General features: G+C 41.8%; 1 protein-coding gene across 2 annotated transcripts in view; it reads right to left on the bottom strand.

The window, feature by feature from the left end:
- Positions 1–21155, bottom strand: part of LOC127644837 (gastrula zinc finger protein XlCGF26.1-like) — a 178588-nt gene that overhangs the window by 8543 nt on the left and 148890 nt on the right. Inside the window, exon 2 of one of the 2 annotated variants that reach the window (XM_052128236.1) lies at positions 16041–16205. The exons of the other annotated variant lie outside the window; for it this stretch is intronic. The gene's annotated coding sequence lies outside the window, so the exon portion shown is untranslated. The remainder of the gene's footprint in view (positions 1–16040; positions 16206–21155) is intronic. 2 annotated transcript variants of the gene reach the window in all.

Below are 21155 nucleotides of genomic sequence, written 5' to 3'. Positions count from 1 at the left end.
CATACACGCAGCTCGCACAAGGAGAGAGAAATTGTGCGCTCATGCAATCAACGGTGAGAACATTGCACTGACGCAAGGATGATTAAAAGGGAAATTGATGTGCTTGGTTTAAGTTGTTCTTTGTTGTTTTTTTATTTGTCAAATGACGGACAACATCTGTCAACGTTTTTTAAAAAAGGTAAATGACGTAAATAACTTTGTAGGCAATCTCTACACTCTATCATGAACCCACATGGGTTCGCGAACCCCCATTTGAGAAACCCTACTGTACAGTATAAAGCTATGTGTGTAACTATCATAGGCTAATGTGGTGTTAAGGCTGGTTTATACTTCAGCTTTGAATCTAAAAGGCAGAACGTGGTCAACAGAACGGAAAAGTTTGTCCACCTCTCGATGTGGTTTGAATCAGATTCTGAAAAATCCGATTTCATGTGTTTTATTTTTTGCTGTCAAAACCTCATCTGGATACAATCTGGATATGCAAAAAAATCTGATTTTTAGTGTCAGTCTGAACAAGGCCAAAGAGAGGGATTTGGAAGTGTTTTCATTGTCCTCGTCAGACAGATGCAAGCCTGCAGTCACTGCGTTCAAGCAAACTTGCCGTGTACTGAATTTAAAGCTGATTTGGCAAGACTCAACTTTGATTCTCCACCTAATATATCTAATCAGGTACCTAACCTGTTTTGCTCTACCTCTACTTAAGCTAATGAATTAGTTGTACCACAATGTCATGACTTCATTAAAGAAATGTTATATGCTTTAAAGAATGCTTTGACTATGCAGCCTGATACAGTGACACATATGCTGTCCACTACGGCAAACTCTGAGCCAATTGGCTTAGGCTCAGTGCCCCCACAGGAAACTGTGGTGGTATCACTCATTGTGCAGGCTGATGAAGTACTGTGTTCAGAGCCATGTTGCCCTGTGTCAGAAGACCCAGGGACCTACCATACTCTGATGCATCTGCCCTGAGCTTGGAGTTCAGCCTGTAAAATTTCAGCACACCCTGAATCATTTGATGTAGGCGTTGAGTGCCAAAAGCAACTGTGCCAGCATATCCCACATTCACCACAGCATTATAAGCCTTGCACACTAGTGCATCAGTTCACTTATATCCTGGTTGAGGTTAGGAGGCAAGTATGGCTAGCCAAAACAGTCTAGTAAAATCACTATGGCAACTTTTTTTGCTGGACAGCTATATGGTGCACAGGCCAAGGAGGTGTTAGACGTAATTTTGCATCCGAAATGTGCTCAAGCCATTTAAGGAGGCAAACTGTCTTTAGTCGCCCAACCCAGCTTCACGATTTAACTCTGCATTCAGGCACAGTTCTGCGTCCAGGTTGCAGTTTACTAGCAGCACTGCTGTCCCTCCGCTCAGTACCTGAGGGAACATGGTCGGCATTGGGCAATTTTCAAAACAGTAGCTACGTTTCAAGTGGGCTGATGTCTACTATTCACAGACTTCCTGCATTTGAAGGCACAGTTGAAATGGAAAATTCTGTGGCAGTTAAGTGTGTTGATGTGTAAAGTCTTATAACTGATGCTGGGCAGCAGGTGATTTCTCTTTCCCTCGTATTAAAATAATGGTACATTTTAAAATGTCTATCGATATTTACGTGTTGTATTCATAACATTGGATTGTTGGTTTTTGGATCAATACATTGATACAGATCGATGAATTGTTACACCCTTAATTACCTACAGAACCCTCTGTTCCACATTACACATTTTCAGTTCACCAACAAGAAACTAAATTAAACTTTTTATTTTAAGTGAAAAATATTCTGCTGCTATTTGTTTTCTGTGGCACTGTTCCACCAATTAGAAAAATAATAAAAGTATTTACAATTTTTTTAAAGCTTTGAATGAGTCAAAGTAATCTACTTGCTAGACCGCGACATACTTACATGTACTTTTAAAATTGCTTCTCCCTTGATTGGTTTCTTCTACTCTGTAATGTTGGGTGGTTGTTGGGAAGAGCCAACTGAGAAGACTGGCCCTTGAAAAGAACAGTCAGGTCCTTGTACCACTGCACAACTTTCTGAACCAGACCATCCCTGAATGTTTGGGTAGTTGGTTCAAATAGTTGGCTACCCACTCTTTGGTGTTTTGGGGGAAACCACATAGAGGGTATTTACAGTTGGTCACTTCATGCATTTTTACTGCTACTGATAGCTATTTTATCATGAAAAGACCAAGTGTAAATGCCCTCCACCCTAAAGCAAACACACAAACTGCTGCCGATATTATTCGCAAAGTGACTCAAAGACTTCAATCTCTTTCCCCGGATGCCCCGTGTCTGCTTATGGGGGATTTTAATAACTGTAAACTGAGTAAAACCCTCAATTTTTATCAATATGTCACATGTCCAACTAGGAAAACTAAAACTTTGGACAAGTGCTATGGTTCAATTAAAGAGGCTTATAAAGCCTCCCCTCTGGCTCCCATAGGATCCTCAGATCACTGTATTATTAATCTCATCCCGGTGTATAGACCTATGCTTAAAAGGGGGGATGTCAAAACTAGAGAGATTGAGACCTGGGAGGATGAGTCTGTTCTGAAATTACAAGGTTGTTTTGATTGCACCGATTGGTCTGTCTTCATTGACTCTGCTGCTGATATTGATGAGCTTGTTGACGCTGTATGTTGTTATATTTCTTTTTGTGTGGATTTTATTATTCCCAAAAAGTATGTCAAATTGTATGCAAATAATAAGCCATTGGTCACTAGCTCACTGAAACAAGTGTTAATGAAAAAACATAGGCCTTTTCGTAATGGGAATGAGCGTGAAATTAGGGAGGCAACTAAGGAGGTCAGAGCAGAAACCAAGAAGGCTAAACTGCAATATAAAAATAAGATAGAGGAAAGATTGGGCAGTAACAACTTGAAGATAGCATGGGATGGTGTGAAAAGGATGATAGGTTTGCAAAAAACACATAATAAATCAGTCCAATTGGCAATGTATAAATATGATAGCGAGTTATCTGAAGCCTTGAACATCTTTTTTTCACGTTTTGATATTCATGACTTTTCAGACAAACTAAAGAAATTAATCGAGGAACAGGCCCAGGTAGAATCCATTCCTTTCTCAATTACAAAGGAGGAGGTTAGGTCTGTATTTAATAGAATTAAGGTAAATAAGAGTCCAGGACCAGATGGCAGCTCTGCGGGGTGTTTGCTGACATCTTTGAGATGTCCTGGGAACAGGGAAGGGTCCCAATTGCTTGGAAAGAGTCTATTATAGTTCCAGTGGCAAAGGGCAACTCTGTAAGCATATTAAATGACTTCAGACCAGTGGCATTGACTTCACTGGTCATGAAGTCATTTGAGAGGATTGTAAAGCGACTTCTGCTGTTCAGGGTGGGTGGGGCCCTAGACCCCAGACAATTTGCATACAGGGCTAGCAGGGGGGTAGAGGATGCACAGATTGCACTTTTAGATCTGCTTTATAGACATTTAGAGGGTCCTGGTACACACGCCAGGCTTTTGTTTTTAGATTTTTCTTCTGGTTTTAATACTATCCAGCCACATGTTTTAGTTAGTAAATTATTATCAGAATTTAATATTGAGAGTAATCTTGTGAGCTGGATTATGGATTTTTTAACAAATAGAACACAGCGAGTTAAGGTGAATGTTGTCTTTCTGAAAGGCGTGTCTCTTCCACTGGCTCCCACGAGGGTTGTGTACTTAGCCTCTACTATACATCCTCTACACTAATGATTGTAGGAGCCAGTATAGTAATAGACACATCCTGAAATATGCTGATGATACAGTTATTGTCAGTTTACTGCAGAAACATGAATCTCAGCATGGGCCAGTGGTCGATGAGTTTGTCAGTTGGTGCGACAGTTCTTTTCTCCAGCTTAACACCTCTAAAACCAAGGATATGTTTATAGATTTTAGGAGAAAACAACCTGGTTCTCCTCTACCCACCTATATAAAAAGAATAAGCATAGAGGTGGTAGAGCAGTATAAATACCTGGGTACTGTGATAGACAGTAAACTCAAATTTGACATTAACACAGAGATTATCTGCAAAAGGGACAACAACGATTGTACTTCCTAAGGAAGCTTAATTCTTTTAATGTCGATAAGGTTATCCTGTATTTATTTTATAAATCTTTTATTGAATCTGTTCTTACTTTTGCTTTTATTGCCTGGTATGGGGGCATCAGCCTGAGGGAGAAAAATAATCTACGCCATATTGTGAAGGTGGCTGGTAAATTAATAGGCTGTCCACAGGTTTCCTTGACAAATATTTATGAGAGGCAGGTTATGAGGAAAGCAGATGCCATATTGAACTGTGTAAATCATCCCCTTCATTGTTCTTTTGAGGTCCTCCCCTCAGGTCGGAGATTTAGAGTCCCTTGTTTCAAGTCCAATAGGACCAAGAACTCTTTTATACCAAGTGCAATTCGGTTGCTAAATTTGCACAATTCTATGACATACATGGGTAATACTGTAACAGTGTTTTTAACTAGTAGTTTGTGTTGTTTATTGGTATGTGTATGTGGTGTTTATGCTACCTGTTGTGTCACCTGTATGTTTATGTTTACCTGGCTGCAAGACAAGTTTCCCTTAGGGGACAATAAACTGAAACTGAACTACAAGACGGATTAGAGACTGATGTAAATCTGATTACTCAAACCACCTCCTTAATGCATTCCAGGTGAAACTTAGTCAAATGTAAATGCATCTGGCTGTTCACGCCACATATGCAAACTTGACTCTGCCCAAACAGAGATACATTAGCATTAGCAAAAAGTAAAACATAACAGTTTCTATAGCTTCAAACAGTATTTGCATAGGTCTCATTTTGTGCAATAGTAGCAAATTATGAACAGATGCATGTTCTAGGAGAGACAGATCTTTTATTAATTTGATGCAGATCACTAATTAAACCGAAACTAAACACTGACAATAAGCACAGCTGACATGCATGGACATATCTTACCTCCGACAAGCCTGAGGGGAAAAATACACAGCCACGCACAGACTTGCCAAAGTCTCTTGGAATCAAATAAATCACATCTCTTAAATTCGCTGCATGATCACAGAAGTGAGCCATGTTTTATTTGCTTTTAGTGTGGGAATTGAAGATCAGATTAATATCCATTTGACAGAGACACGTTTATGTTGCCAAGAGTGACTGGAATGTGCTTATTCAATCAGATAGCAATCCGATTCGTAAAACACATGAACTGACCAAGTGTAAATACCCTCCATTATATCGTGGCACACCAACATAAAGGTAACATAAATGGTAAACCTTCATTACTGACACAAGTAAGAAGGACATTACAATTTGACCGTTACTTATACTTTATTTTGTGTAAACACACAAACATACACTGCTTGGCCAAAAAAGTTGCCGTTTGGATTTAAATAATGGTTATGATCTGGGGTTGCTTCAATTGGTCAGGTCTAGGCTCAGCAACGTTATGAGAAATTGTGTGTAACCCATACAGTATATCCAAATATCTAAAATTTGTTGTACTTTAAAAAAAGAGGATGAGGTGAGCGAACTTAGTTGGGACATAAAATTCACAGGCATGATCTCGATCTTTTGTAGAAATATCTAGTAGCTCGAGCAGTTTTGGGAGGCTAGCAAGAGGATCAGATATAGATATAGATATGAGCATATTGTATAAAAATACCTTGTGCTTATATGCCCCTGATGCTGACCTCGTCTTGTACTGCAATTGCCAGTGGCTCAATTGCAAACAAATCCAGACATCAAAGTTCCACTGAACACATGAATTAGAAAGGCACGCTTACTTGCAGTATATGCCATCATAAACCTAGCTGAATTTATATCAGTATGAGAAAAATAAAACCACAGCTATATTCAGTAAAAAAATTATAATAACTTTAACAGGGAGGAACACTCACAGAACCAAATGACAACAGGAATGTGAAAAAAGGGAGTAGCTATTGTAATGTGATCTGTCAATCAGCAATTATCCATGTTCAGAAGCTCTTTCTGCAGTTTTGAAACAGACGTTAGATAGATCGAGAGATCGCCTCATTTGCTCCTCCATATTCGTGAATTTTTCCTGTAGGCTGGCAACCTCCGATTCCATCTTGCATTCCATCTTTTGTTGGGCCGAGACCTCATTCGAGCATGCCGAGAAGCCCTGTTCCACCTCACTCACAGACTCTCTAGTGGATTCCAACTCGGAACAAATCATTTTAATGCCACCCACCACTTCTGTTTTGACAGCTTGTCATTTGTGCAACATGCGCACATTTTCGTGAGAGCGTTAATCCTAAATGCAGTTTTCGTGCCAGAGCAAAGCACAAGTGGGTGTGGGTGGGAGTGTTTGCGTAATCTGTGGGTGTATCCACGCGTTTTGCTATTTTCCTGAGTAATATGTCATATGGCGCCAAGACATTTCAAAAGCAGGTCTGTTTTCAGTGCAAGGTCTAAACTCCATTTGCAGTTTGCAGATTCCACCAGCAGGTGCAGGGCGCAACATTAAGCATTGTCATGTGATTGTCCTTCGGATAATCTGAAAAGTAAAATTCACTTGTCTGTGTAAAAAAAGTTACTTGTCCGGAGAAAAATAAAAAGGACAAAAATAAAAAAATAAAAGGCCTCCATCACAATCATTTCAGCTAGTAGGTATCACATTAAGAACACAATATGGTAAATCATTACTCACCCTCAAGAAAGTTTAGGGTCACTTACTAATTTATTCTTTCTTTTTTTTCACATTTTAAAATAATAGTGAATGGTGACAGAAACTAACCCTCTCCGTGTAGAATAAAACAGTTTTTATGAGGTTACTGATATAACTAGAGTCCACATCTCAAGTGCGTGTTCATGATTTTATACACGTCTCAAATTACAATTCATTTCTTTAAGAGTAAAACTTTTTTTACGAGGAAAAAATGATTGAGTGCACCTTTAATTAACATAAGATAATGAATAATTATTATCGCTGTTGACCTCAACCGAGGAGGTTATTGGGCGGTGGAAGGAACACTTTGAAGAACTCCTAAATCCCAACACGCCCTCTATGCTAGAGGCAGAGCCGGAGACTGATGGGGGATCAGATTCTATTTCCCTGGGGGAGGTCACTGAGGTAGTCAAACAACTCCGCAGTGGCAAAGCCCCGGGAATTGATGAGATCCGACCAGAAATGCTGAAAGCTTTGGATGTGGAGAGGGTGTCATGGATGACACGCCTCTTCAACATTGCGTGGAAATCTGGGACAGTGCCTAAGGAGTGGCAGAACGGGGTGGTGGTTCCCCTTTTCAAAAAGGGGGATCAGAGAGTGTGCCAACTACAGGGGTATCACACTTCTCAGCCTCCCTGGTAAAGTTTACGCCAAGGTGCTGGAGAGGAGGGTTCGGCTGACTGTCGAACCTCGGATTGAAGAGGAACAATGCGGTTTTCGTCCTGGCCCTGGAACGACGGACCAGATCTTTACTCTCGCAAGGATCCTGGAGGGGGCCTGGGAGCATGCCCATCCGGTCTACATGTGTTTTGTGGATCTGGAGAAGGCGTATGTCCGGGTCCCCTGGGAGAGACTGTGGGAGGTGCTGCGGGAGTACGGGGTGGGGGGTCCCTTCTTAGGGCGATCCAATCCCTGTACGTCCAAAGCGAGAGCTGTGTCCGGGTCCTCGGCACAAAGTCGAGGTCATTCCATGTGGGGGTTGGTCTCCGCCAAGGCTGCGCTTTGTCACCAATCCTGTTTGTGATATTCATGGACAGGATATCAAGGCGTAGTCGGGGTGGGGAAGGTGTGCGGTTCGGTGGGCTGGGGATCTCATCGCTGCTTTTTGCAGATGATGTTGTCTTCATGTCATCATCGGTCCGTGACCTTCAGCTCTCACTGGATCGCTTGGCAGTCGAGTGTGAAGCAGCTGGGATGAGGATTAGCACCTCTAAATCTGAGGCCATGGTTCTCAGCAGAAAACCAATGGAGTCCGTACTCCAGGTAGGGAAGGAGGTATTGCCCCAAGTGAAGGGGTTCAAGTACCTCAGGGTCTTGTTCACGATTGAGGAGACAATGGAGCGGGAGGTTGGCCGGAGAATTGGGGCAGCAGGGGTGGTATTGCACTCGCTCTATCGCACCGTTGTCATGAAGAGAGAGCTGAGCTGAAAGGCAAAGCTCTCGATCTACCGGTCAATTTTTGTTCCTACCCTCACCTATGGTCATGAAGGCTGGGTCATGACCGAAAGAACTAGGTCACAAGTACAAGCAGCCGAAATGGGCTTCCTCAGAAGGGTGGCGGGCTTCTCCCTTAGAGATAGGGTGAGGAGCTCAGTCATCCGTGAGGAGCTCAGAGTAGAGCCGCTGCTCCTTTGCGTCGAAAGGAGTCAGTTGAGGTGGTTTGGGCATCTGGTAAGGATGCCCCCTGGCCGCCTCCCTAGGGAGGTGTTTCAGGCACGTCCAGCTGGGAGGAGGCCTCGGGGAAGACCCAGGATTAGGTGGAGAGATTACATCTCCACACTGGCCTGGGAATGCCTTGGGGTCCCCCAGTCAGAGCTGGTTAATGTGGCTCGGGATAGGTAAGTTTGGGGGCCCCTGCTGGAGCAGCTGCCCCCGCGACCCGACTTCGGATAAGCGGTTGAAGATGGATGGATGGATGGAATAATGCATTAGCTACTACGAACTTACAATGAACAATATATTTTTACAGCATTTATTCATCTTTGTCCATGTTAGTTACTAAAGAAATACTATTGTTCACTGTTTGTTCATAGTGCATTAACTAATGTTTACATACACTTTTTATTTAAAAATTGTATTAATATATGATGTAATTAATATTAAATTTAATACTGTAAATGATGTAAAATTATTGTTCGTTGTTAGAAAATGTTACCAAATGTAAATTTTTGGGTAAATCATCTCTTGTAGAGATAAAGTCAGTTCTCACCAGTTGCAATAAAAATGGCTGTTTAATATTGAAAAAATGCATTGAAAATGTTAACAGATAAAATCCTGAGAGAGCCTTGCTGCTAAATCACTTATGATGTATATACAGATATGCATATTAAAGATAGCTAATGTTTCATTGTGTGTAATTTATTGATGTTATAGTATTAATATTATTATAATGTATATAGTTATATAAAATTGACAGATTCACATGGCAGAGAAAATACCTCGGATACAGAGGATTTTGACCTCTAGAAAGATGAGAGATGTAACGGGTGCACAACACCATTCGCATGTCCAATTAACAGGTTTATCAAATCTAAAGTTCAGTAGTTACGTGCTTCCCCACTGCTCGCGCTCACAAGCTGCTGAACGCTGCACTACAAATGAAGCTGCGTTCACACTGCCAGTGACACGCAGCAACAAAACGACCTCAACTCATGCAGTTTCAATGAGAGCTGGTGACTTCCGGCAATACGAGCGACGGCAACCATTGGTAACCGGATGTGGGCGTGTCCAGCCACGCAACAAATTTGAGAAATGTTTAACTTTATGCAAATGATGAGTGACTGCTTTTAAATTTAATGTCCAAACTCTGAAAATATAGAGGAACATCAAATTATGACACAGACATTCACTGTTGTAGTCATTTTATGAAACAATAATTTATTAGATTTGTGTTAATCAATCAATAGGTCATGGTTTATTTTTCAATTACTAGTATTATTATGTTTATATTCGCAATTTGTATTGGTATTTTTCCACCTGTTGTCGTAGCGTGATTTTTAAATCACTGCAAAAAGAGCCGGTGGAAGAATCTGGAAAGGATAAAATGTTTGGATTTGGTATGACCACTTTGTTATTTTGAAATATTTTTGGTTTAATCATTTTTTTTTGTTTCAATAAATGAATTGAATTTGTAAAAATCAAAATCAACCTTGTTAATACTAGCCATGATTTGCGTGTCTGTAGATGAAAATGATTAATAATACTTACATTCTCTATAATTTAACGGCGCATAGTCCACTGACTTAGTGTATTTTACTAATGGCATAGCGCTGCGCTTAGCACTCTTAAAATAGAGCCCTATATCTTAAAATACTCCAGCAAGTATAGATTTAACCTCTGACCACAAGAGTGAAACAATGTCCTTTTAATGAGGCGATGAGTTCAGCTTGTTCATCCGCCATCTCTGCATGCGTGCACATCTTCAAATAGCTGCGGCTAGACCTATCTGCACTCTTCCCTTGAATTGGCATCTTGACGAAGTCTTCTGGCCATTAACATTAAAAAATCAAGTAATTTACTGACATAGACAGAACCTGTGTCCCAAATGACACACTATACACTTACAAAATATACTATGCACTCAACCATGTAGTGTATAATCATCCCAAATGGAAAACGTATCCGTTTTGTACTACACAGAAGCATTCGCCGTTTAACAGGTGACGGAATTGACATTTCAAGTGCACGTGATGTGTTGCCACTACCTTTAGGGAAAATGCACAGATTACCGATATGGTGGCCAATATAGTTCATTTTTGAGCTGGAATGAAAACAGTACTTTCTATGTGGATTGTGCATCAATTTTGTCCTGATATGACTATGTAAAAGTGCTCAGAAGGCTGCTTTCAGTGTTGCCAACTAATTTTCAGGGGAAGTTGCTAAAGTTAAATCGATTTGTTGCAAAAAATTGCTAAATGACATTGTGATGTCATTGCACGATAGCGTCATTACGTAACCATGATGCAAAACTGCATCATTACATAGAGGTTACTCAAATTGACAATTGGTCATCTAAGCAAAAAATATATATTATTAGTAATACAAACAAAACATTTTTTATGATTAGATATTTTTATTTTTAAACACAACATTTAATTATTGAACAGTTACAAATTTTTGAACAATTGCATTTTATGTATCTTCTTAATTAGTGAGACTACACATTCTGAACAATTATAGTTTTAGGCAGTATATTGGTAGTTAGTTATTATGCTACTAACTGATAAAAAAAATTATAGGTACATGCTAATAACAAGGTGTAACATAAATGAACAATTATTATTAAACAATTGAACAATTACAACTAGCAACTTAACTTAATATGATGTGTGTACTGCTAGGCACCTATATCCAAATTCTCTCAAGACTGGTGTGCTGCTCGGCTGGCTAGATGTTCAGTGGTTTCCTCTGGCACTTTTCTCATTCACAATGCAGTGCACACTGCCACCATCAGCCTGGTCTCTGCCAGTTCCAGAAAATCCAGCCCTTGCTTATGATGAATCCTCGATTGTCAAGGAAATCCTCTTCATATTCACTGTCCAACTGCACAGGCAATGAGCTGGTACCAACAGAAGAGAATGGAGTGGCCTTAAAGCTGTGGTGCCAAACTGTTGCAGAACTTCACTTGGTAGTTTATGCTGGTAACAGGTATCACCAGCCAACTTCAGTCCATATCGCACAAGGAGTATAGAGTTGAGTGTGTGCAGTGACATTCTATTGCTTAACTTTGACTTGACCACACTCCTTTGGCTGAACAGCCGTTCAACCTCTGCATTTGAGTGTGGCAAGGAGAAGGCAGCGAGTGCACCTTTGAACAGTTCTTCAAAAGGGTTCTGACTCAGAAGAGTCTGTGTAGTTATACAATTTGCTACAAACCATAGGGTTGACTACTCGGCTGCAAATTGATGTTAAGAGGTGTACCAGTTAGTCCCAAAGCTTGACAGGATCTGTTTGATCTCCCTCAAATGACTTAACTGCAACTTGTACTTCAGACAGGATTGAGATTAAGAATGTAAGGTAGACATAGTTGTTTTCATCTATGTACATGGCATGGAGCACATCTGCCATGTAGCATTGTTCACTGGTCCAATATACGAGCTGCCGCAGGCTCGATCGATAGCAAACGTGTGGTACACACTTTAGTGATCTGCAGGGGTTTCTGACCACAATTAATGGTGGCATGCACTGCTTTGTATGCCTCCCGCCATTTTGGGGCAATCAAAAACCAGTTGTAGGTTTCCCTGATTAAGTATCAAATCAGGGATATGAGTACCAAATTGGGTAAAGCACATTCTTCCATTAAAATCTTGTACACCCCATTGTGTACCCCAGTCATCATGGATGCATTATTAGTGCCAATACCCTGAAGATTCTCTTTAAGGTTACACTTTTCAAGAAACTCCTTTGCTATTGATCTGACATCGCCCGCCTCCAATTCAACCAGCCCGAGAATGTGGACACAAGTGTTCTTTTTTAGCATTAAAATACTGAATCACCACACCCAGGTATTTTGAGACACTGACATCAGTGGACTTATCTTCTCATCCACCACATCTGATGTTATCCTTTTCACAAAATAAGGAGTCATTACTCTCCTAATCATTTCTGTGCACTTGGTGCACTGCATTTGGAAGTTTGTCGCTGCCACAGAATCTGAAAATGCAGCTTTGCAAGCCATACCTAAATAGTCACATGCTAACAGTGAACAATGGCCGCAATGGCCATTGCCATGGTAGCTTCAGCACTTTTGCAGTTATCCACTTTCTTAACTAGCTGTGGTAATGTAGACTGCTTTGTGGGGTTGTAAGATTTTGATTTATTGATTTATTTATGTGCTTTCTGTAGTAAGATGTTTTTTGATGTCATACATTTTTGCAAGCATATCTGATTTGCAATATGCACAGTCATCCCCAATTACTGGCTTCAGCCACCCTTTAAATTCAGGTATAGACTCTCACACTGCTGAAGCTGTTTCACATCCCTGATCTCTGTCTGCATCACCTCAGTCTATTTATGGACTACGATCTTGAAATGGAATGCATAGACTAACAATTGCCAACAAAAGCCTTCATCAGCCAATTAACAAGGACAATTGCATCTATGTGAACTTCTGCAATTAATCTAGATGGACTTCAAAGACTGTGGTCATTAATCTTACAGTTCAAACAAAATCGATGTTTTAACACTGATGCTTAACACTTACTTAGTTTAATAATTTTAAACCATGACTTTAACTATACATAAGTAATATTTACATTATATTCATGATGTTAGCCAGAGGGGAACTGGCCCCCACAGTGAGTCTGGTTTCTCCCAAGGTTATTTTTCTCCATTAATCCACATCTTATGGAATTTTGTGTTCCTTGCCACAGTCCCCTTCGGCTTGCTCACTGGGGTTATTAATACAATTATTATTTTTAAACACGATTAACAATCGTATTTTATCTAATTACACAATGATGATTCATCGACATTATAGACATTACAGTTTTATCATCTGTTAATGCTGATCTTCTGTAAAGCTGCTTTGAAACGATGAATGTTGTGAAAGGCGCTATACAAATAAAATTGACTTGGCTTGACTTGACACATTTCTGTCCTTCTGGCTGTACAATTTTGATTGAGACATGTTGATTGATGTTGTAAGGTCTCTTCAAGACCAAAAACATTCATGAACAGCTACATTCACTAGGTTTAAACTGTGTTGTTGATCTGTTTAAATGTAAGTAAGTTTAGCAAACAAACCACGAGAGAAATATATTTATGTCTTTAAATAAAATGCTGAAAAACTTTTTCAAGACAAGCTTAATTTTTGTCTGCAGTGAGTGCAGTGGCATGTAGTAAACTTAGCCCTTTTCGGAGTGCTACTTTGTGTAGGAAATTCTAAATTCACCTTTTATTTTTTTTTTTAATTGTGACTTCCTAACCAAACAACTGTCCTCTGAAATGAATGCGTTTAAAATATTTGACCCAAAAAATGTGGAATGCATGCTACTGCTTCTGCAGTCTGCCAACAATCTTTGCTGCTGCTGCTGCTGCTGCTGGCCATCCTCTGTGCCTGGCTATTGAGCTAGCGGAGACGTCACTACTGCTCACAATGTACTTTTGCAGACAGACTGTAGGTTGAAATTGGGTGCGTGACAGGGAAAATAATTTTTGTGTAATTTAGAGGGCAAATGCTTGCCTTTTTATCGTTTGAGTCACTTTTCAAAAGTTGCCAAATACATTTTAAAAATAACTCAATTTGTTGCTAGGTGCTTTTTGAAAATTAAACATTGCTAGGGTAGTCTGAAAAGTTGCTAAATCTAGCAACAAAATTGCAAAGTTGGCAGCACTGGCTGCTTTCTTATATATTTTTATCAAAGAATATTTGACATTATTATTATACATTGTCAATAAATTCTAGAAATGAACACAGAAAATAAAAATACATTAAATATGCATAAATAGCTAAATAAACTTCAGTAGTACTGTTTAGTATCAGTCAATTTTCTGTCATGAACTCCAGTTCCACAATCCACCCCGCTTCTTCCAGTTCCCACACTCGTTCCCAATCACCCGAATATTAGTTTCACCTGCACTGTTTTTGTTCTCTATTTAAACCCTGCCTGTTCACTTTAGTTTTGTTGGTTATTGCTTGTAAGTCACTCTGCTTTGCTAACTCGAGTGTTTCGCTTAAACTACCTGTTTGTTCGTTCTCGTGTTTTGTTTTCTTGTTAACTGATTTCCTGGCTTTGACATTGCTTTCGTCTCTACTATGCTCCTCTGGAATTGCCCTCTGTACTTTTGCCAGTCTGTTATTAAACCTGTTTTCTGCAACTGAATCCATCTCTTCCAGCTTCGTTACAATTGCTGACATTTAAATAAAGAATAAGAGAGCAACAGTTTAGTTCGTGACTGACTGAATAGAGAGAGAATAACACAGATCACAGTCCAGATGCCCTCTAAACTATACAAACAGCTTCAAGTGATGTAGATCGCAAAGTTTGAGGGAATTATACAAAAATACAAAGTAAATACAGAACCACTCTCGTTGTGGTGTAAGTGGAGCTGGAACCGCCGCTTCGCTGTAGCATAACTTGCGTGTCGAGCGTCTTTAAAGGAAACACACCGGTGTAACATCTTAAATGCAGTTATATTTAATGAGTTACAGCTTTATTAAAGTTCAAATAATACAGAAGCTGATCATTGCTGCAGCTAGATTATAACATGATTGCTCGTGACTTATTGAATCATAATATAAGTCACTGCATTTCTTATCGTGAAGAAAATTGTCAATACGCAGCTTTATTAATAAGAGAGAGTTTGTTTTTTTGAGAGTTAAAGATGGATTGAAGTGAACTGAAAGGTGAGAGAGGAAGTCTTCACCCCATTAAACACGCAAATAAATACGTTTTTGATTTGATTTTGTTTTGGCTTGTTTTCCAATATAAATATCTAAAACTCCTTTAAAACAATGTACATTTACTTTAGCAGCTATACTGCAGAAGAAAACATTGTTGTCTTAGAATGTTGAATATCATATTAAAAACACAAATATTTAATACAATCTTAAAAATAAAGATGCATTGACCGGAGAAGCAGCATATACGATATTTACACTTGCTTTTAGAGAACAGATCTTGGATAGAAGTATACTTTGTCTTTACTGCACTTGCAGAAGTATAACCATGTGAAGAAATACACTAAAAAATCTTCCTGTAAAAAACACAGTAATCTACTGGCATCTGTGGTTGCCTGCATTTTACTGTAAAAACAGTGCATTACCGTTCTTGAAATGAACAGCAAGATACTGTTTTTGACAGCTACAGTATACAACTGTAAGTTAGAAGCATAGAGTGGTTAAATTAAATACCAGTCACAACCCCATAATCACAGTTTTAAATGCATATTACACCATGCACTTTCTGTTTGTATATGTGGAATACAAAAGATAAGCAAAGTCAAGTTATGAATGTTTTTTATTCTGAAACAACAACATATTTAACAATATGCACTAAAACAGGCAATAAATAAATAAAAGTATTCAAATAATATTCAGTGCCTGGAGGCTGCAATGGCAAATTGAACAATGAAAGAGTTTGAAACAGACATTTTGGTCTGTTCTCAACTAAAATTAAACCACTGTACTCCACTGTATGGATTACATTTATTATGCTTTTATGTGCTTTTTGTTGCTGACAGTAACTGTCAGTCAAAATATCTTTGTTTTCCGCAAAAGAAATCCCATATTTGAGATGACAAAGTTGAGTAAATGAGATCATTATTAAATGGAGAACTATTCCTTTAAGTCAGCATAATAATATTAACATATTCATGAAAATTAAACAAATAATAAAATAAGAGCAAGCTTGTTACCTTTGAAGGAATTCCAGTGTGGATGCTTCTTCCTCTTGGTACTGCAAATTAAAGATGTAATACAAAGAAAACATTGCAGCAATTCCAGTGACAAAAGTTAGCTGCACACCTCACAGATTATACAGCCTTCCAGGCTGATCTTCATCCATTGCCCCGGAATATCACCTGGAAGGAAAGGATAGATAGATTAATGTGTAATCTATGTTCTAAGGACAGCTGGGTGTACATAAAACAGCGAGAAAATGATGCCAACCCTAACAATGTCACACAATGTCATGTCTTCCAAGAACTCACACTATCTGAACACACCGCAAATCAAAACACATCATGTGATCGGACATTCAAATGGATACATTTTCATAATTTGCTCACCGTTGCGTTGCTGCAAATCTGCATTAATTTTGTTTTTCAGTGGACCACAAAAGGAAATGTAGGCAGCATATTAAGGACTGACCGCATCAATTACCGTTAATTTTCAATGCATCTTTTTTCAAAATAATATTGAACGATAACTGACACAGCCAGTCCCTAAAAAGAAGGTTATATGGGTTTGTTACAACATGCCTGTGAGTACATGATGACAATTGAACACAGACAATTCAAAGACAGTAAATTCTAGGATGAGGGACACAAAGGTGGATCTTTTCCTGATAATAAAACCATGTGTCAGACTGTGAGCTTTGTTTTAGCGAATGGAAAGAACAGATAGTTTAACTATGCTATTCGAATCTCGATAAGCAAGTCTTCAGATAATGACTGACACAGATGTGGTGCACGACCTTCTGTCATGCCGTTATCAGTTATGCATTCAAGCCAGTAGGTGTTTGAATACGCACATTCACATTCAATCACACAAGAATTAGGGTTGTGCCGATGGATGATATCATCGTCCATCGTGATGGCTGACCAACATCACGATGTAGAGCCACCATCGTGATGCCACGCCCCCTTTTGCGAGTCTTGCTAGTGTGACTCACTAATCCTAGTCTCTTCTATAGTTAACCTAAAAACTTTGCAGGGATTGCTCTGTAAATTAAACTGAGAATATAACTAATGCATATATGCTATTTTAAATACTGTAGTATATGCCAGAGACGTGACGTGTTAGTCTGTGAAAATACCGTGACAGGCAGGCTACACAAATATTGATCTTGACATTGTTAGCTTCTTGTCTTTTTTTTACATGTCTTACACTGTACATTTAGATTAAAATAATTATGTTGTAGGCTACAAGAAAATAGCCTTTATTAATGAATTATTAGTAGTTGTAGTGTCTCAGAAAATCTTGCTCATTGTCACAGAGCTCTTGTATACACTGAAGCGGCAGTTTAAGATAAACCCAGACCAGCGAACGTCAAATAACTTTTGTCTGGTTAATACTTTTAAAGAAACATTTCCTTGGCCATAAATCCATAATGTCAAATCAAATGAAAGAAACAAGGTGAATATGAATAACACACATTTATTAAAACATAGAAGAACAACAAATAAAACAAGAAAACGGGAACAACACTCAGACCGAAACTCGGCATTAACATTTCACTTATAATTAGCAGCACAATTAACTTCAGCACAGGCTACAAAATAAATTATGTTATTGAAATATTGTAAAGTGGTCATATGAACTACACAAATGAACGTTTAAAAAATAATATGTAAAATCGAATAGCTCCGCAACGGATGGCGAAAAATGCGTAAAGAAGTCTAATATCTTTCACCATAGACCATGTTTAAATTTCGATGTTTCTGGCCAGAAATACCAACATATTCACTTTATCTGGTTCTCTTACGAGAGGTTCTCTCGTATTGCGTAAGCTAGCTTACGCTACGGGAAAGATTCATCTTTTCTGAGATATTGAAGCCAAAAAATTATCCTTAATTTTGTATCATTTGTCAACGCAGTGCAGCAACTGCAGACCTTGAGCGGGCTAGCTAGCGAGCTCATTGGTTGCTCTGCGGCAACTGCTGCAGCCTATAGACGAACTTGGGCGAACTCGCGTCCAATGAGAGGCGTCCGCGCGCTTACTGCATCAAAGCCCGCCAAAATGGGCGTGGCTAGAGTGCATATAAGCGTAGTTCGTAGGCTGGAACCCTGATTTTCATCTCTTCAGCGAAGCTCTTGCATCTCTGAACTGGAAGCCGCGTCGCCGTTCGAGGGGCATCTAGCAAGCTTGGACAGCGCTCGAAAAAGCTGGTCGTCTCCGCCACCTTCAGCCATCCTGCGAGCTACGCCATCCGGCGACGTATCCTTTTTTAGAGCAAGCTAGTTCTTAACGAACTTCACAAAAGAGTAACGAGCGTCTTTTTTAAGATGCCTCGCACCACTTGCGCTTCATGCCATGCCCCTCTCAGCGCCGGAGACCGCCACATCATCTGCGCTCTCTGCCTGGGACTTGGGCATGCAGAGCTCGCCCTCGCTGAAGGCGAATGCGACCTCTGCGAGGAGCTTCCGATGTCGACCCTGCGGGCTCGACTCGAAGCGCTCAGAACCGAAGCCGCCGCGCCGCCTTCCGTTCCGCCGCGCAGGAAAAAGCGCCGCTCCCAAAGGCTGCCAGAACCGGTGAAAGAAGCGACTGCCTCGCCGGAGCCTCTCCCTCGAGCAACGCTCTCACCCTCCCCGCCCCCCCGGGACGCGCAGTTGCTGCCCAGCGGCCGCACTGCTGCCATCTCGGAGGACGAGGCGGAGGATAAGGGCTGTTCCATCATGGCTTCGGACAGCGAGGAGTGGTCAGGCTCCCACGCCTCCTCCTCGGCCCAGGAATCCAGCAGGACCCGCGCCGGAGTCGAAGGGGAACTAACACACCTCCTCACACAGGCCGTCGACCGCCTCGGGCTCGAGTGGTCACCGCCCCCTGAGCAGGCTCCCAACAGACTCGACGGCTGCTTTCGTCAGAGCCGTCGCCGCGCAACACCCGCGGCCCGGGCCACTCCCTTCCTGCCGGAACTCCACACTCAAGGGCTACTCCTCCATCCCCCCGGTCGACGATTCGGTAGCAGCACACCTTTGCCCGCCCTCCGCGAGATGGCGGTCTAAGCCAGTGCTCCCGTCTAAGGCCTGCAGAGCGACTTCCGCCTATGTTGGCCGCGCCTATTCCGCCGCCGGCCAAGCCGCATCTGCTCTGCACTCCATGGCCGTCTTACAGATCCTCCAAGCGGACCTTCTTCGGGAGTGGGATGAGAAAGGCAGGCACCCAGAGGCTGTTACAGATCTAAGAAGCGCGACGGACCTCGCCCTTCGCGCCACCAAAGCTGCAGCCCAAGCTCTAGGGAAGTGCATGGCCTCGCTGACTGTGACCGAGAGACATCTGTGGCTAACGCAGGCCGACATGGGAGAAGCAGAGCGCTCCACGTTCCTCAACGCACCACGTGACCGGCCGCCCACGTGACCAGCCTCCTGCACGAGCCTCTTCACAGCGCCCAGCTCAACAAAGTCAGACTTCTCAGCGTCGACAGGGCGGCCACCCTCGATCATGCTCAGACAGCCGCCGCAGACCGCCGCCCCCCCGCGGGCCTCAGTCTAAGGTTGCGCTGAAACCTGAGCAACCGAAGTCCTCCTAGCCTTGTTGAAAAAACGACGGCTCAGTCCCGCCACGGCCGGACCACCGTCAAAGCTTCGCCCCCTGTCAGTCCCCCTCTCTCAGGCTACTACAGTGGTGGATTCAGCAGCCAACAAGCCGGTGATACTGTCCGCTTGCCTGCACTCAAACGCCGTTTTCACGGCGACCCAAAGAAATCTTGTAAAGAGCAAACATGCCTTATGTGTAGAAAATGTGCCCACAATCCAGTGTTCACCTCTACACACAAGCATTACACTTCCCATGTCCCGATCAGAGCCCACTCACATAAAGCGGACACAACCCGCTCGAGTGTTAGAGTCAATAAACGCGCTCACGAATACGTTCGCGCGCCCATTCTCTGCCCGCTCTGTCACACGGCCAGCAAACACTTCTCTGTATGTAAGTCCCGTAGCCGTGACTATGCTCGCGCATCACTTAACAGATGTGACTCTTTCCCCATTCACCTCAATCGGAAGTCACTCACAGAACAGCCTGTCCCTGCTGTCTGCGAGCAGTCATGCATAAGCACAGTAAGCGGCTCACACATTCTGTCCAGCTGCTGTGTGCGGCAATCAGGGCGATTTGGCCATTCACCCTCTAGCGTTACGCTTCAAAGCGTGGGAAGCTATCCCAGGGATATCCAAATGGGTGTTAAGCACAATAAAACAGGGCTATTTGCTACAGTTCGTTCGCCGCCCTCCCGCTTCAGAGCTGGCTCGAAACTATTGTGAACACGGAAGCAGCCTGCATGCTTCGTTCAGAAATAGCAAACCTTCTGTGCAAAAGGGCCATAGAGAAAGTGCCGCCTTCGCTGAGCAAGTCGGGGTTTTACAGCCGTTATTTTCTTGTTCCAAGAAAGACGGCGGCCTCAGACCAATATTAGATCTATGGGGTTTGAACAAGGTGCTTGCAAAAAGACCGTTCAAAATGCTTACAATCAGGAAACTCCTCACGCATACGCGCCAGGGGGACTGGTTTATCTCTCTCCATCTGAAAGATGCCTACTTTCAGATTCAGATAAATCCCCGTCACAGGCCATTCTTGAGATTTGCCTTCGACGGCCAGGTTTATCAATACACCGTCCTTCCGTTCGGCCTGTCTTTAGCACCCCGTACTTTCACGAAGTGCATGGATGCAGCGCTCGCACCCCTGCGGAGTCAGGGCTTGCGAATTCTGAACTATTTGGACGATTGGCTGATTATGGCACAGTCACATACGGAGCTTCTGTCTCACAGAACAGTTCTCCTCAGCCATCTGAACAGTTTGGGTCTTGCAGTCAATTGGACCAAGAGCTCACTACAGCCCAGTCAGGCAATTTCCTTCCTTGGAATAGAACTAGACTCCGTGGCAATGACGGCTCGCTTATCTACACAGCCAGCGCCATGTTCAGCGACTAGCCGCGTCCTTTCAGATGAACAGCCTCACGCCTCTGAAAAAATTTCAGAGAGTGCTAGGTTACATGGCCTCAGCCGCAGCAGTACTTCAGCTGGGTTTACTGAGCATGCGCCCGCTTCAGCATTGGCTAAACACCCGCGTCTCGCCGGGCTTGGGCCACAGG

This window comes from Xyrauchen texanus, chromosome 6, assembly GCF_025860055.1.
Source record: "Xyrauchen texanus isolate HMW12.3.18 chromosome 6, RBS_HiC_50CHRs, whole genome shotgun sequence".
Lineage (NCBI taxonomy): Eukaryota > Metazoa > Chordata > Actinopteri > Cypriniformes > Catostomidae > Xyrauchen > Xyrauchen texanus.
The sequence above is the reverse complement of the archived record's forward strand: the minus strand, read 5'-3'. Positions and strand labels throughout refer to the sequence as shown.